Source organism: Hyla sarda, chromosome 6 (genome assembly GCF_029499605.1).
Source record: "Hyla sarda isolate aHylSar1 chromosome 6, aHylSar1.hap1, whole genome shotgun sequence".
NCBI lineage: Eukaryota > Metazoa > Chordata > Amphibia > Anura > Hylidae > Hyla > Hyla sarda.
Genome location: NC_079194.1, coordinates 98859018 through 98875680, shown reverse-complemented (window position 1 = coordinate 98875680; position 16663 = coordinate 98859018). Strand labels below are relative to the sequence as shown.

Below are 16663 nucleotides of genomic sequence, written 5' to 3'. Positions count from 1 at the left end.
CGGGACATTGCGACTTTATCGCGATAGTCCCGATCAGCCCGACTGAGCTGCCGGGAAGCTTTTACTTTTGTTTTCAACTTTGATCGCCGCATCTGAAGGGTTAATAGCGAGCAACACAACTATCTGTGCCGCACGCTATTAGCCCAGGGTCCCGGCTATCATAAGCTTATGATAGCCGGGACCGACTCGGTATGACGCGGGGTCACGGCGTGACCCCGTTTTAAATAGCAGGACCGAGGTTAAGAGGTTAGTTATTATATAAAGTTATTATTTTTGGTAATAGCCTAGGGCTTGGTTTATGCATATTTTTATGTCAGTATTTGGTCTTTATTTCAGATCAGTATTTTAGCTGATACGTGGCTGGAACCAACACAGAAAAATTATATTGGAAACATTTGCACATATTTCAATGTTTTTGAATAAATTCCTGGTTTTAGACAAAAATACTGATAAAAATTTTGACTAAATGCTGACCAAAATGTGTGAATGTAGTGCACCGGGGAATTGTTAATATTGCACTATTGGCAATCTAACAGGTTTTGCTATATGGCTGAGGTACACAAAAGTGTTTATGATGTCAGAATTAGGGTTATGTATTATTGTAGGTATGATGAGCCGAATGGCTGAATGCTACCTTGTACCTCTGTATCAGGACACGCTAGTCAGAATAACTGAAATGGTTAACCCTTTATTTAAGGCTCAGAACATGCAGGTAATACATAGAAACACATTAGTAATGTAATAAACTTAGAGAGCTAGGCTTCAGCCTTTAAGAGAAAGACCCTAGACAGGCCAGTAAAAGTTTTATGACAACAGCGACCCAAACTATATTCCAGGTAGCAACTAGTGCTTCCACTTGGTGGGCCACCACATGAACACAGCCTTATGTGCTTTAGATGCTTTTTTTTAGCCTCTTTACACAGTTTGAAAAGTATCAATAAAAAAAGAGAAAAAGAGGTCTGGCTTAGAGGAGTTGTAAAATTTAGCAGACAAATTAATAGGGTGCACCATTATTTTTGTGCAAATTATTGATGTAAAGTGAGCCAGCCATAATAATTTTGACACCGCTTCTGCTTGTCTTGTTTAGTTTATTTTGCCTACATTTAGAACAGTAATAATAAACCTCCCTTGTGGGTCTGTGGATGGCAAAACTAGTTATAGCTCTTAGAAAGGGTGGAGGAAAAAATCAAAATGCAAAAAAAGGAAACTTTCTGTGTCTTCAAGGCCAAAATGGTCTGTGTCCTTAATTCTATGAAGGGTTTGTTACAGTTTGTTATCAGAAATGTAATTTGTTACAGTGTGTATTCTTGAGTGACAGTCACCCAGGGCCGTCACCACCACATTAGGAATGCAGCCGACCTCTACCACTTTAACAGGGCAATGGCTGCTGGAAGTAGATGTGCTGAGACAGTCACGTCTGCTAGAATACACCGGGCCCTCGGCTGCCCGCCACTGAGGAGCTGTACAGCCACTACTGTGGAGTCGGACTGTGATGGTAACTAACTTTGGTCTGGGCCTACTGCCATATGGGGATATACAGAAGGGCTGGTAATCTTTACAGGGGGGCATTATTACAGTTTGGGCCACTATAGGTGCTGGAAAAGAGCAGAGCCTAAAATGTTTGTCTTGCAGTTTCTGTGGAGCCGAGTTGTGTCTGTAATTAATTGTCATGACATTCTGGGCTGGATGGAGAAGAAAAAGGAAAGTAACCAACTCTGATCAGAGAAGACGTCACTCGCGAGTCACCTGATGTAACTGTATGTAATCGCTTATGTGGTCTGCAGAGCCTGTGTGCAGCTGATAACTACCATTATATGGTCACCGTATGTGGGAATATTTGTGGAAGTGGAGGTAGGGGGAAGTAGTTACCTCTGTTTCCTTTCCTTCTCTGGCTACTATATATGGTCTTATATATTCACATTATGATTTAACCTTACACTTAGGGTATATATTCTGTCAACATATACTGTTGTGTAGTGGCAATACCACCAATTACTTTAGTGGCCTAAACATAGTCAAGGGCTAGTGTCTATGTTTAGTTCAATTTCTGCATGTATATATTTACTTAGTGTGACTAAAAAGTGTGGTCTGCTTTACGTGCTTTACAGTGCTGCAAAGTAAACATAGATGCAGGGAATGGACTAAAACTTAATGCGTACACAGTTAATATCTGTGATCGATGATGGGATCGATGACGCCCGCTATTTGCCATGGCTAGTGTTAGCCTCCAGGACAGACCAGAAATAATGCGGGGTCATGCCCCGCATTATTATAGTGGGAGTGGGCGCAGGACGTACAGGTATGCCCCGCGTCCTTAAGGAGTTAAGGGTTAAGCTCCTTTTTTGTGCTAAACGGACCCTGAACAGGTCGTAGCATAACTGACACCGCCGGGTTCCGATAGATCCCATTGATCTAAATGGGGTCCATCAAGTGTCCGGTATATTACAGAAGCTGAGCAGTAAAAAAATAGAACATGCACAGTTTTTTTCTCCTCTCAACTCCTGTCCCCCCGATAGACTGACCAACGGAGCTCCTTTTACCGGTGCACAAAGGCCATGTAAACGAGCCCTAATTCCTAATAGCTTATGGTAAATGTTTATTATTAACAGTAAACATCATGTTGGCAAAATGCCCTGGGCAAATGAAGGGGAAAATGTACAAATCATTAAAAAAAAAAAATAGTCAGTAATTACTATAGTACATTAGCCATCAAGACTGTCACTGAAATAGCAAGATTACTTAAGGGGAGAAAAAAGGAAAGTGTGTATAGTGTTTAGAAAAACAGTTTAGATGGTTTTAATGGATGTGGAGAGGTGTACATTATGCAATGAAATAGTAGTTAGATGGAATATTGTGATCAATTAGGAAAATTAGAGACAATCCCCATTAGAGCTTGTTACTAGGTGATGCAACCAGTAAGCACTTTGCTAAACAACATGCTGCTTAAGGGATTGTCTGCTGCTTTTCAGAGGGGGGTTATTTCACTGCAACAGCCAAAGCTCATTACACATAGAATAAACAAACATAAAGGTTATAAGCATAAAATAAACACCATACATATTGAGATACTTGTCTGTTTATTAAAGGGCACTTGTCGGCAGGTTCATGCTGCACTAACCACAGACTGAAATGCTGGAGTGATTTAGAGAAAAACACAATGGCCCTCATTTACTAAATTAAAACTGACCAGTTTTTGTCTGATTATTTTGGTGTAGAGTGTCTGCGCCAGTGTGCGACAGTGTGCGCCAGGAAAATCCAACAAACCCGACATTGCACTGTGAAAAGCCAAAAAAGGGTGCGGTTTGTCGCAAAGAGGGTGTGACCGGTACAAATGGGCGTGGTTTGGCAACCCGACCTATTTACTATTGAATACACAAAAAATCCGGTGGATAAATGGCTGGAAATTTACACATAGAGAAAGCTGGTTAGAAAATGTTCCCGACTTTTCCCCATAGTAAATAGAGATGTGATATGGCGGGGTGTGAGGTGCAGGGCAGATGTAATTACCCTAGGGGCAGATGACATTAACCCCTTGTGTTTGTGACGCCATGGCGTGGTTTATCCTTAACCACCCAAAGGTATACTGCTGGATCCTGGACTAGGCACAGGGGCAATGAAGACACCCGCACTAAGTTACGGATAACAGTAGCTTTACTGAGGGTAGACAGTTGTTACAGTCTATGCAGGACAGCCAGGTTCCAAGGAGGTGACAAGTGACACAGAGACCTCACAGGTTTGCTGGGACTTGTAGTTGGACTGGAGAATTAAGTGCAGGCAACGCTGGGTAGACAGATACCGTGACTTGACTGACTTGTGACTGACAGGACGGTGACTTTATCTTACTTGCACTTGACTAGTGGCTGCAGGACTTGATTTGAGGCCTCCACTACTCTGGACACACACACTAGGCACACCTTTACTGGACCTCAGCAGGAAGTAAGAGAGAGAGAAGCTAGCTCCACCCTGGGCTTATATGGGGGAGACTAGCAGAGAGCCCACTGGTCACTCTGGGGACAGCTGGTCACTGGTACCTCCTGGGTAGCAATCATATGATACATTTTATTAAAGGTACAACAAATATTTTAATATCCAACATATATACAAATGGGAAAACAACTACAGGGGGCCCTGGAGACACTGAGTGATACTACCTAACAGGACAGGAAAGGTACGTAGTAACTCCATCCCGTATTGGGCCATCACAGAGAGGAATCCTGCAAGTCTGAGACAACATTTCCCACTAGTAAAAACCCGACACTCTTAGTAAATGAGACCCATTATACTGTAATCTGATACCCTGACACTATTTCATGCTAAAAGTGTTTAGGGCAGCACAAGCCTACAGATAGGTCCCGTTTATCGATGTCCAGTACTAGTGAAGGTGACTGTAAAAACATGCATTCAGTTGGGACCAGATGATAACTTTGGACAGTTAGGCTTACCTGTCATTCCATAAATTTTTTTTTTTAAACCTTCATGATTTTGTTAGATTAACCCTTTAGTGGTAACAAGGTTATGTTTAGTGCTATCATGCCTGTTTTTGAGCACCTGAGAGTATATTTGATGGTGCAGAGATATTTTTCCTTATTTACATTTCAGGGGGTGGGATCAGAGCTAGGCTGTTACTACACACTAGTAATACACACAAAGGGACTTCCTTCCCCTTACTTGTCTGGACAATCACATAAGAAACCTGTGCCATGACATACTGCTTGTGAAAGTGAACTGGACTGACAATGTGCTGGGGAAGGATTTGGAGTACACTATAGATCAAATGTGAGGAAAAAGGGGGTTTCCAATGGCACAGGTTTATCCAGATGCTATGTTAGCAGAAATGAAAGGAAAAGCTGCACAGGAAGGAAGTTGTTACACTAAGCACTGAACTGCTGCTGCTGCCACTGCTGGTGACATGTTAAGGGAAGGCAGATTATATTTAAAAGGCAGCACTGCATACATAAAGTAGTAAAAATGCAGAGGATAGCTTCCCAGAACTTTATGGATGGTCCAATATAAAAAGTAGGCCTTGATTTACCTTTCATTCATAATGTGGACACTCTGGAGAAGGCAGACAGGCTCACAGATTGCAGATATACAGCCCAGGCTTTCTCTCTCTATCATGCAATAGCTAATCCCTACCCCCACTTCCTATGTTCTGTCTTTGTCTCTCTGTTACAAAAAAAAAAAAATTATCAGCACATCTAGATTTATGTGTAATATAATTTTGATTTGCATTACTGTTATCACAGCAATTTTGGTGTGTTTGCTTTTGTTAAAAATGTGAAGCCTCAAGAGAAAGAGGTGAAATGTACCTAGGGGTGGGTGGGTCTTAAAGGGGTTATCCAGGAAAAAAATTTTTTTATATATCAACTGGCTCCAGAAAGTTAAACAGATTTGTAAATTACTTCTATTAAAAAATCGTTATCTTTTCAGTATTTATAAGTTGAGTTGTTCTTTTCGGTCTAAGTGCTCTCTGATGACACCTGTCTCGGGAACTGCCCAGAGTAGAAGCAAATTCCCAAAGCAAACCTCTTCTACTCTGTGCAGTTCCCGAGACAAGCAGAGATGTCAGCAGAGAGCACTGTTGCCAGACACAAAAGAACAACTCAACTTCTGCAGCTGATAATTATTTGAAGGATTAAGATTTTTTAATAGAAGTAATTTACAAATCTGTTTAACTTTATGGAGCCAGTTGATATAGAAAGAAAAAAAACTTTTTTCCTTGAATACCCCTTTAATATATTGTATACTGTTATATCTATTTTACCATTGTGTTACCTGTAACATGTCACAAACTATGGGAGAAGGTGTCAATTTTGGGTTCTTCTTTGGCGCAGTTGACGTGTTTGTCTGCATTGCATCAATTTGCAAAGATTTGAGACCTCACAAACGTCACACATCATGGCGTCACAGTACAGGGATAGTATACTTAGTGATGTCACGCTAAAATAATGTGCACAGTAATGTCACAGAACGCGGGCATAATGAACACAAGTAATGTCACAGCACAGGGACAACACACACAATAATATAATATTAAATGAAAGCACAGGAGTAAGGCACATAATGATGTCACGGTAAAGTAAAAACGGTTAGGGTGATGTCATAGTAAGATGTCATCATTTATTTTTCTTTTGTAATAGGTTGGTTCTTCAAAAACACTGAAATCTCTAGTCAGGCCCCCAATTATTAACAGTCAATTCAATGTACTGCACCCGTATGATTTTTGAACAGTTATTTTATTGAAGAAAAAAAGATAAATCTTTCTTAAAAAAAACTTTAATAATTTTTAAAGCTTTTTTTTTTTTTTTTAGCTTAGATTTATCCATAGTCTCTAGAACCACACTACTGATTGAAGAAAACGGGTACAAGTAAAATGTCTGAAGCTGCTCATGACATAGCGATCTCTCATGCAGGAGATTTAGAGGACTGTGTGTCTTTTATTAAATAAAGCATTAGGGAATCCAAAAACATGAAATGAATCATCGGCTGTGGGATTATGGACACTGTAGTTAAGCAATAATTGACATGAGATACATAATCTGAGTTGATGAGTCACCATCCAAAATCTGTTTCTATCATCTGAATCCCGGAGTTTCAGGACCAGATCGTGGCTGTGCTCTGGCAGCCGGCAAATAACATCAGCAGATTTTCTTACCATAATTATTAAAAGGAACAGACCCGGAGAGCAATGACTAATGAGCACGATTAATCCCAACACATTCAGTTCAGCGCTTGGATATAAGTGTTTTAATAGAACCTAAATGGTTTTTTTTATTTTTTATTTTTTTTAAAGAAAATGTATCTACTTTTTATATATATATTTTTGGGGTCAGACTGTCTCGCAAGAGCATCCTATTTAAAAGAACACTCTAGAACACTGATCTACTTTGTTATGCCTTCTGCAGGGCCTAAGGGAATGGTGCATGGTACATAGGTCCTTACTTTAAAGTTACTTGAATGCTTGTGTTACTTGAAAGCCCCACCCCTCAGACCCTGTACAGTGGTCCCTCAAGTTACAATATTAATTGGTTCTGGGACGACCATTGTATGTTGAAACCATTGTATGTTGAGACCAGAACTCTATGGAAACCTGGTAATTGGTTCTAAAGGCACCAAAATGGCATCCAAAAATAGGAAAAAGTGAGAATTGAAGAAAAAGTCCTTACATATAAAAGTAAGAAAGATCTGCTGGGAGCTGTAAATCACTGTCTATGTCAGTGTTTGCCAAGCAGGGAGCCTCCAGCTGTTGCAAAACTACAACTCCCAGCATGCCCAGACAGCCAAAGGCTGTCCGGGCATGCTGGGAGTTGTAGTTTTGTAACCGCTGGGGGCACCCTGCTTGGGAAACACTGGTCTATGTAGAGGACAGGAGCTTCTTCAGGGTCCTGTACAGTACACAGTGTCCTAAAAAAAAGTAATGGAGTCACCCTCACCTGATGTCCAAAGGAGCAGCTAACCCTGGCACAGGTAAAGAGTACAGAACATGTAATACCACCCTGTACTGTAGGGGGTGCTATCAGATACCAGTCAGTGCATGCACTTCAGTAATACAGGGGTTTTTACCAGTAAAGCCCATTCTGATTGGTCAGTTCTTCCAGCCATTGACACATTTCACAGATCTGGACTGTCTGTAGCATTGCATGTTGAGTCTGGTTTCAACTTACAATGGTCCAGAAATGACCATTGTATGATGACACTATTGTATGTTGAGGCCATTGTAAGTTGAGGGATCACTGTATAGGCATAATTGTAAAGATGCTGGCTGGTCAACAGATGGCAGAACTGGGCTTTACTATACTAGTCGCCTTTCCTGTGTCCCAACTGTGGCAGACAGTTACAATAGAAAACAAATGAAGCATGTATCAATGCTGGCAGGTACCAAGGGCAAGAAAAGCAACTCACCAATAGATGGGCTGGATCCAAAGATAATAGAATGGATAATGACACAAGTGAATGATGATGGTCAGGGATGATTCTATCTTTTCTGCTGCCTGTTGCAAAAACCGAAATGGTGACCGCCTCCCCCTAAACTGAAAATCATAAGTTAGAAAGTAAGAAAGCTCTAAGTGAAGAAAGTATACTAGTGTAATAGTACCAGCAAAGGGAATACCTCTATATAATAATAATACAGTTACAAAATAATTACTAAATTCCATCTGCACATCAAATGGTCAGTACAGCCAATAGAATAGAACGAGAAAAACATGGGGGGTTAGTGTGTTACATGCTAGACGGTATCATTTACAGGCACTCCATGGAACAAGCTGCCCCTCTCAGACTTTAGAATTTGCTGACTTAGGTGAGATACTCATCTTGCCTCATTGCAGATATGGCCCTGAATGATGCTAGTAAGGAATAAAGCAAAAACAAATACAAATTACTGGCTGTAGCTAAGGCAAACAAAGTTTTTGTGGGAAATTTATCAGGCTTGCGTCCCTTAGTAAATCCAGCGGACAAAAGATGGACGGACCAATGAGCCACACATAGCAAATGACCCCCATAGTGATTAAGTTTTGCCTGAACTGTTCATTTATTCATCTATTATAAACTTGGTCACAGGCTACAAATCCTATAAAATATGAATATAGAATCTTCTAGCTTTCCTGGATTTACTGATTTTAAGAAAAGTAATTTCTAATTTAAAGAGATCAGTGATATTTATTGATTCTTTTACTGGTGAACACAAGAAATCATTGAACCTTCAGGTTCCTGACATTTCTGCCTCCTTTTAATTTGACATTACTGACATTGGATTTACCGTACATGACAATTTTCTTAATGCAAAATATTCTTTGCTGCTGGCAAAATCCATTAGAGCAGAACAGTTTCTATCTCAGGTGGCGACGGATCCGCTGTCACAAGACAGAGTTGTAGAACATAATTGGGGTTTATATGGATTGAAGGTGCCAGCTTTGTAGTGTGCCACACCTTCCTTATTTTTACCTTTTGAAGAACCAATCCTCACACTAATGGGAAATATTTTTTATGCTTTTAGCTTCCTGTTTATGTTGTAGATACTGTGGAGCTTGAATACATGATATGAACTCCTAGTATTTGTCTTTTTTTATTATCTGTAAAATTTCTAAAATAAATAAATATTCATAAATGAATACATGTAAAAGACACAATGATTGCTAAGGCCACAAAGACTATAGAGGCATTTTCTGTTGAGAGCTGAGTGGTGGGTCTATAACCCCAAACGTTACTCCCAAGGGGTAAAGTGGCATAAAATCAATATGCCGTTCTTTCCCACATGGACTTATCAGGGTATTGTTCAAGGGGTTCAGGGAAAGTACCAACTTATTTTGGTGCCCCTCCCCTCACCCAAGACTCATAGTAAAGTAGCTGTTGGATGGACTGTCATTCATCAATATGGGAAGTATTCTTTAAATATGTATATATATATATATATATATATATATATATATATATATATTATATATTAGCTTCTTTCCCCTTTAATTAGATCTATTAGCATCTCATCCATTGAGGTGGTATGGTCAGTATTTCTCAAACTGTTAGACTTGTGCCGGTCTCTGGTTTAACAACATAATTGACTCTATCTGTTCTTATTTTAGCATTATACTGAGCTCAGGGTACAAACAAAGGATGAATTGAACATTATTTTTTCTTATTGGAATGGACTTCAAATAGTGGTGGTGGAGCCCAATCATCAATGGTGGTGGAGCCCAGTCATCAACAAGTTCTGGCTGGTAGGGCTCAAGTAGAAAAACATGGAGGTGCCCTGCAATAGACTTTTCATGAATCTCCTACAAACTTCTACAGGTTTTCTTAATAACTAGCACCCCTCTCCAAAGAAGTGTAACATTCCTTATTTATAGAACAATCACTTTCCCATTTTATTTTTCTATGGGGCTTATTTCCGTATAGAATCTCCACATCAAGAGGTGCGGGAGGGGGGGGGGGGGTGATAAGAGGTGCAGGGGGGTGATAAGAGGTGCAGGGGGTGTTATGGGGGTGATGAGAGGTGCAGTGGGGTGCTATGGTGGTGATGAGAGGTGCAGGGGTTTATGGGGTAACGAGAGGTTCAGGGGGGTTATGGGGATGATGAGAGGTGTAGGGGGGGTTATGGGGGTGATGAGAGGTGCAGGGGGGTTATGGGGGTGATGAGAGGTGCAGGGGGGGTTATGGGGGTGATGAGAGGTGCAGGGGGTGATGAGAGGTGCAGGGGGGTTATAGGGTGATGAGAGGTGCAGGGGGGTTATGGGGTTGATGAGAGGTGCAGGGGGGCGGGGGGTGATAAGAGGTGCAGGGGGGGTGATAAGGTGTGCAGGGTTGGTTATGGGGTTGATGAGAGGTGCAGGGGGCGGGGTGGGGGTGATAAGAGATGCAGGGGGGTGATAAGAGGAGCAAGGGGGTTATGGGGGTGATGAGAGGTGCAGGGTGGGTTATGGGGGTGATTAGGAGAGGGGGGTTATGGAGGTGATGAGGTGCAGGGGGAAATGAAAGGTGCAGGGGGGTTCTGGAGGTGATAAGAGGTGCAGGGGGTTATGGAGGGATGAGAGGTGCAGGGGGGGTTATGGGGTTGATGAGGAGAGGGGAGGTTATAGTAGTGATGAGGAGGGGTTTGGTGGGGGTTTTGGGGGTGATGAGGACGCAGAGGATAAGAGGGGGTGTATATGTATATATGATGTTTATGCATGTATGGCAGAATTATATTCAGGGTACAGTGTGTGGCAGAATTATATTCAGGGGGTACAGAGTGTGGCAGGATTATATTAAGGGTACAGTGTGTGGCAGGATTATATTCAAGGTACAGTGTGTGGCAGTATTATATTCTGGGTACAGTGTGTGGCAGTATTATATTCAGGGTACAGTGTGTGGCAGGATTATATTCAGGGTACAGTGTATGGCAGTATTATATTCAGGGTACAGTGTATAGCAGTATTATATTCAGGGTACAGTGTATAGCAGTATTATACTCTGGGTACAGTGTGTGGCAGTATTATATTCTGGGTACAGTGTGTGGCAGTATTATATTCAGGGTACAGTGTGTGGCAGGATTATATTCAGGGTACAGTGTATGGCAGTATTATATTCAGGGTACAGTGTATAGCAGTATTATATTCAGGGTACAGTGTGTAGCAGTATTATATTATGGGTACAGTGTATAGCAGTATTATATTCTGGGTACAGTGTGTGGCAGGATTATATTCAGGGTACAGTGTGTGGCAGTATTATATTCAGGGTACAGTGTATAGCAGTATTATATTCTGGGTACAGTGTGTGGCAATATTATATTCAGGGTACAGTGTGTGGCAGGATTATATTTAGGGTACAGTTTATAGCAGTATTATATTCAGGGTACAGTGTGTGGCAGGATTATATTGAGTGGGTACAGTGTGTGGCAGTATTAGATTCAGGGTACAGTGTGTGGCAGTATTATATTCAGGGTACAGTGTGTGGCAGTATTATATTTAGTGGGTACAGTGTGTGGCAGTATTATATTCAGGGTACAGTGTGTGGCAGTATTATATTCAGGGTACAGTGTGGGGCAGTATTTTATTTAGGGTACACTTTCTGGCAAGGTTATAATGATTACTGTCTTCATGCAGAGGATGAGGATCTGCTGACAGTGAGGAGCCAATGATGTCTGGATGTCAGACTCTGCAAAGAAGATGGAGCTGGAGGAAGAACTGGTCTCTGGACCAGATGAAGAAGAAAAGATAACAGAGAAGATATCACTCAAGTCAGAAGACGTCACTCAGGTAACTGATATCATTGTGTATTCTCCTGACTGTCCCATCAGAGCTGTAGTCACTTGTAAGTTCTGCAGTGATGATGGGTAAAACTGTGTCCAATCTGTGTCTCTCCAGCTGTTACAAAACTACAACTCCCATAATGCCTGAGGCTCTCCATACATGATGGGAGTTTTAGCTTTCCAACAGCTGGAGAACCACTTCAACCGAGGTGATCGGTGGGGGTCTCAGCAGTAAAAACCTTAAACCCCCCCCCGCGATCTCCTGCACAGGCCCGGGGAGTTTGCTGGAAGCTGACGTATGTACCTCGCAGGAAGCCGCAGCTGGCACGCCCCCTCCATGTACCTTTATGGGGTACATGGAGGGCCGTGTCGGTCGGTGCTCTGTGCGGGGTACGGCATGCCCCCCCCCTTCCAGCTGACTGCCAGGACCCCCCGCGATCTATATCTTATCTTTGAAATAATATTGTGGGCAGGCCAGGGGGGGGGGGCACAAGGTTAGCTTGCACAGGGTGCCTGAACAACTAAGGTCGGCCCTGCATAGACTATAGAGGCATTTTCTGTTGAGAGCTGAGTGGTGGGTCTATAACCCCAAGCATTATTCCCAAGGGGTAAAGTGGCATGAAATCAATATGCCGTTCTTTCCCACATGGACTTGTCAGGGTATTGTTCAAGGGGTTCAGGGAAAGTACCAACTTATTTTGGTGCCCCTCCCCTCACCCAAGACTCATAGTAAAGTAGCTGTAGTCATTCATCAATATGCACTAAAGGGAAGTATTCTTTAGATCTATTAGCTTCTTTCCCCTTTAATTATATCTATTAGCATCTCATCCATTGAGGTGGTATGGTTAGTATTTCTCAAACTGTTAGATAGACTTGTGCCAGTCTCTGGTTTAACAACATAATTGACTCTATCTGTTCTTATTTTAGCATTATACTGAGCTCAGGGTACAAACAAAGGATACATTGAACATTATTTTTTCTTATTGGAATGGACTTCAAATAGTGGTGGTGGAGCCCAATCATCAATGGTGGTGGAGCCCAATCATCAATGGTGGTGAAGCCCAATCATCAATGGTGGTGGAGCCCAATCATCAATGGTGGTGGAGCACAGTCATCAACAAGTTCTGGCTGGTAGGGCTCAAGTAGAAAAACATGGAGGTGCCCTGAAATAGACTTTTCATGAATCTCTAACAAACTTCTACAGGTTTTCCTAAATAACTAGCACCCCTCTCCAAAGAAGTGTAACATTCCTTATTTATAGAACAATCATTTTCACATAAAATTTTTCTATGGGGCTTATTTCCGTATAGAATCTCCACATCAAGGGTAACCATGTTGAGAAGATATTTCTCTATGAACGCTGTTTGTTCTTCAGGCTATGTGCACACAGCTGTTGTGCTCTGACCTTTTCACCGTGCGTTGGGCTCCTTTACTTTTTTGGACTGAACGGACCCTAAACGCGTCGGAGCAAAATTGACACTTCTGGGTCTCCGTGGGTCCCATTGACTTTAAATGGGGTCCATGGGTTTCGGTCTGTGGTCCATAATTTCACAGGAATTGAGAGGAGAAAAATTAGGACATGCAGGATTTTTTCTCTGCTTAGCTCCCATAAATTAAACAGACTTTGCTCCCGGAGCTCCTCTAAACTCAACGCTAATGTGAACTTGGCCTTAGTTTGTGTTCAAAATAATTCACTTTGCAGTAAGGCTAGTTTCACATCAGCATTTGTGATCCCTTCAGGCATAATCAGTTTATGTAGCTGATGTAACATCAGTTTTTGTCTCTTTTTTTTGGGGGGGGGGGGGACAAAATGGGCATGATTTCTGTGCAGAAATGCATACATTTTGGCAATATTACAGTGGGAGGCATTAAAAGGAAAAACTCTACTGTGTGAGGCTTAAAAGATGGCACTATTAGGCCAGGTTCACACTTATGAAGCTCTGGGCGGAAAACTTTAGTCTGGAGCTTTCGAATGCAGCTAACGCTGGGACTGCGAGGACATTGCCGTCCCTATAGACGACAATTTCTGTGGAGCCGATTCCACCTAAAGAATGGACAAGTCCATTCTTTTGGGATGGCCTTTCCACAGCGATAAAATTCCATAGTGTGAACTGTGAAGCGGAATCCCATTGCCAGCAATGGGACTCTGCTGCAACGGAATTTCCGATTGGACTTTCAAAACGGAATTCGGCTTAAACATTCTATAGTGTGCACCCAGTGTGATCTGGGCTAAGATCAAGGGGGAGATTTATCAAAACCTGTGCATAGGAAAAGTGGTGCAGTTGCCCATAGCAACCAATCAGATTGCTTCTTTCAATTTAAAAGAGGCCTGTGAAAGAAATAAAAGAAGCACCCTGATTTGTTGCCAAGGGCAACTGTACCACTCTTCCTCTACACTGGTTTTGAGAAAGATAGGTAGGCCTCTAGCAAGTCTACAAATTCAGAGCATGTAGGATTCAGCTATTCTCTGCTTGAAACTAAACAAGGGGATGAGTGGAGTGTACAACCAAGATGGAGGTTGTATCGTACATGTCTTGAATTTGTAGACTTGCTAGAGGCCTATCTATAGTCTAGGGTCAGCCTTACTGTGGTGGGATGGTACACACTATTCGATCAAATGGTATGCTAAATACATCAGCTGTTTTCTACAGCAGTTTCATAATGCAAATTGATTTGTATTATACCTGTATCTTAGCGCTTGCAGACCCTGCTTAGTCTAAAAATGGCCCAGATAACCTGAGTATATTTTCCGTTTTTTTGTTCGCAGCACCTGTGGAAACCACATGCAGGGTCTCACCACCCATTACCGAATAGATGAGATGAACCTGCAAAAAGCAGCCACATGGGTTATTTTCGTGGTGCCTACTGTACATCTTTCGCTCTGCATAATAAGGAAACCAAGCCTCTCTACTCTCTCCTATTCCTTTCAGAATTTTAACAGATATAGGTTTAGGCCACAAAATGAGCACTTTATGCGTTGCTCAGTTTATCTTTCATCTACAGCCACTTACTTATAAGTCTATATATTGTGGTAAAGTATACGGGTAAGTGGTGGATGGGGTGTATATTTTGCCTGGTTTTCTCAGCCAGGCACGATAAAGGAAATCCAGAACGATATGCTGCTTTAGCAGAGCATAGTCTGCTATGGCTCTCTTGTTAAGTTTCATGGGCTGGATTTCCTGGGCTGGAGGACAGGTTGGATGTGGAAGTGCTCCAGTCCACACCCTTAGTCCACTATGGGTTTCCCTATTTCAAGGTGTTCTCAGGGAAGGTTGGGTGGCTGCTGATTGCTGGAGAGACAGAGGAGAAAACAGCCACAAATAGGACTGCAGCTAAAACCCACCAGGTCTGAACCTTCCTCTGTGGACATTTGTGTGAATTTTCTTGGGGCCAGACATTAGACCCACAGTAGGATAGAGAGGCATCCTGATGTTTAGTTAGAGCTGGGCAGGCTTAGGTTTTTGTTGTTTTGTCTGCACTATGCTTTGTGCCTAAAAGTAATTTAAATAAACATCCTCTCGGACGTTTGAAACCTACTGCCTGTGTGAATACTGTCATTGCTGACCCCAATATAACAATAATAATAATAATCATTTTATTTATATAGCGCCTACAGATTCCGCAGGGCTATATATATATATATATATATATATATATATATATATATATTACAATTTTGTGCTTTTGCCCTTTGCAATCAGCATTTTGTACAGGTTAATGTATTATCCATGTATTACATTCATTGGGATATTATTACTGAGATATACGCACAATGATAATGCAGTTATACCCAGTCACACAGACTATTATTAGAGATAGAATAACACTTCTCTTGGATTTCTCAAGAACTGAGAGTTTTGTGTACAGTCCCTCATTGCTGCTATAATTCTATAATGAATCACTCTTTGGAAGCCGGAGTAATTGGGTATTAACCTGTTGAGAGGATTTGTATCGTTGAATGCAGATACAGGTTTATTGCACCGTTTGCATAAGGTCCTTTATTAGAGACAATGTAGTCTCATATGATAATGTAGAAAACAATGGTATAAAGCAGCAGTCTCCAAAATGTGGTCCTCCAGATGTGGCAAAACTACAACTCCCAGCAAGCTCGGACAGCCGTTGGCATCTGGAGGGCCACAGTTTGGAGATCACTGGTATAGGGGATGCAGAACAATTTTTTTCATGGCGTCTTTTATGGATATGGCCATAGGTGTATGGCCACAAAGTCTTAGGGTTAGTTAAATGTAATTGACTAATTCACAGTATGTATGGACCTTTTTCCTTTAGATGATGAGCAGTCTTTAATAAAATCATACAACGGAAGCCGTGTTGGTAAGGTAGACTAGGTATCTTCCTACCACATCACCAGTGGTTTCTTATCAGAAAGAAATGAAGGCGAATGCTTACATTTACCACATTGTCATTTTACTGTGGTGCCATACAAATCATCCCCTATCTCAAGGATAGGGTGTAAGTGTCTAATCGCAGCCGGTCTGACCCCTGGGACCCCCCCTGTGATACCTGAACATTGTATCTCTGGTTCTCCCACTGGAATACATGGAGCAGGTATGTTGGCCATCGCTTCTTATGGGGGATGACACACTGTTCCTGGGGAGAACCAGGGTGCTGTGCAGAAGATCGCTGGGAGGCTGGAATAAGGCTCATTGGTCAAGCTGCAGGTCATGAGTTAAGCTGGTACTCTCTGGGAGAACATGTGACAACAAATTATGTGACATAACATGTGACAGACTTACAGGTCCTTGAGACAACCTCTCATAGGTCCTCTGCTCTATATATACATTAACCAGTATACACAACATTCTGGAAATAACAGGGGGAGACCCTGCAGGGGAGCCCCCAGGTCTCTGAGGGTCTCAACCTGACGGGTAGGACAGGACCATGTTCTGGGACATTACAAACCCCCCTACTTAACATAAGTCG

At 41.9% G+C, this 16663-nt stretch overlaps 2 long non-coding RNA genes across 2 annotated transcripts in view; one reads left to right on the top strand and one right to left on the bottom strand.

Moving 5' to 3' along the window:
• LOC130275900 (uncharacterized) overlaps nt 1–16663 on the bottom strand; it is a 106537-nt gene that overhangs the window by 16277 nt on the left and 73597 nt on the right. The window lies entirely within an intron of this gene.
• On the top strand, nt 1361–15252 carry LOC130275899 (uncharacterized). Its single transcript, XR_008844947.1, has 3 exons — nt 1361–1495; nt 11577–11729; nt 14490–15252. It is a non-coding gene; the product is annotated as an uncharacterized LOC130275899 (long non-coding RNA).